We start from the raw sequence: 1745 nt of genomic DNA, 5'->3' as shown, positions 1-1745 counted from the left end.
ATACTGTTCCACAAAAAGATTATACAACTCCTCCTCACTGACTTTCCCATTTCAAAGTCTGTTTTCATTAAATGTTAGATAACTACACTCAGAAATGTGCCCGTGGAATAGACAAATGGCAGAGCCGAGAGCGACAGTCAATGCTTGACCTGCAAACTTGACCTTCATGATGAGGTCAGTGGCCGAGTGTCTCCTCCGACAGCAGTCTGAAAGTGTCTGTCTTGACGCAGGTGGTTGTCTTGTAGTGTCTGGTACCTCCTCTGCACTGTCACCCTATGCGGTGGCAGCGGGGAAACTGACCTGTTTCCATTTCCACAGTGGGCTGCCACTTGGCCTAAGTGCATAAACTAATTTCATTTAAATTGGTTAAAGACTGGCTTTTATTGCAATCTATGACCAAGTGAGCGACCCTGATACTCCAAGGAACTGTGGATCCAGTGCTACCCTCAACTTGTCTTGTGGTCTTGTGTTCAATCAGCACTAAAAAGAGCATAGCGATTCTCCAATATATATATTGTTATTTGGTGCATTTTAACCACATGCAGGCATATACAGAAATCTTCAATTGACCGTGATAATTTCAGAAGTATCTAATATTTTGAAGCTCTTTCCTCTACAACAAAATATCTAAAGCCTTCAGACTGCCGGGCATTTTCCTATTAGTCTGATCTATATACTATAAAATAATAATGGTTACTCCACTGTGAATGTGCAAGGTGTTACACTATAGAACCCTGCAATGGCTATAAAAGCTTCATTTTTATATTTTCCTTTCATGTTATTCTCTTATTATTTTTACTTAAAACCAATTACCCCACAACCTTTGAGGCATTGCAGGGATGGCTACTGTGTCACATGTGGTTCAAGAGGAGAAAGTCTATGTCTATGCTCAGTGTTCTAACTTAAGAACATCTAAATGATTAGTAGCCTAACATTCCTTTAAAAATGTAAACCTGAGATGACCACCCATCTGGAGCTAGGCAGGCCTGGACAAACTCCCAGGATGGGGAGAAAGCTGGGAACTATAAGACCCCATCTGAGCCCTATGGCTTGGGCAGGAGTAAACCTGAGACCAAAAATCTTTATATGAGGGCACTTGGATGGTTTGAGCATGGAATGAATCTTAGATGACCACCAGACAAGTACCATAGAACCCAGACAGGGAGTTAACCTGATATTATCACCAGTCAGGCCCTAACATGCCCGAGATGAGCCCTGACCAGTGTCATAGTGCATGAGTGGATATAGTACAGAGAGATGAGACACCCCCAGATACTCAGAGACCTGCTGGACACCACTAAGAGGAGAAAAGTAAATGGTGGAGTAATGGAAGAAAAAGAGAGACAGAAGGATGTGGACACAATATAAAGGCAGAACTGGAGACTAGAGGGTAGTAAGGAACAGCTTAATATAACTGTTGATGACACCTAGGACCATGGTGGGGTCCTGGTCTGTGCTGCCACTGAGGGACATGTCTAGGTCATGGCCCTGAAGCAGCAAGGGTCTGTTACAATCAAAGGCCAGCCAGATGACTCTGGTCTTGGCTGCCACCAGGGGACATATTCATTTCTAAGGGCTCTGCAGAACTGGTCTTGCCCCTTACTTGTGCATCATGGGAAAGCTAGCTCTGAGGTCAAGAGAGCAGGAGAGCTGAACCTGCCTCTAGCCAGCTGCAGTGCATGGGAGAGGAGAGTGGGCTGGTATGTTGAGGAGTTGGGATGGGGCAGAGGAGGGAGAGATATGTT

General features: G+C 44.6%; 1 pseudogene; it reads left to right on the top strand.

Moving 5' to 3' along the window:
• The first annotated feature begins 826 nt into the window (after positions 1-826).
• LOC114609950 lies at positions 827-936 on the top strand (annotated as a pseudogene).
• Positions 937-1745: the final 809 nt, after the last annotated feature.

This window comes from Grammomys surdaster, unplaced genomic scaffold (genome assembly GCF_004785775.1).
Source record: "Grammomys surdaster isolate TR1022 unplaced genomic scaffold, NIH_TR_1.0 125996, whole genome shotgun sequence".
Classification (NCBI taxonomy): Eukaryota; Metazoa; Chordata; class Mammalia; order Rodentia; family Muridae; genus Grammomys; species Grammomys surdaster.
This window is presented reverse-complemented; position numbering and strand designations above follow the sequence as displayed.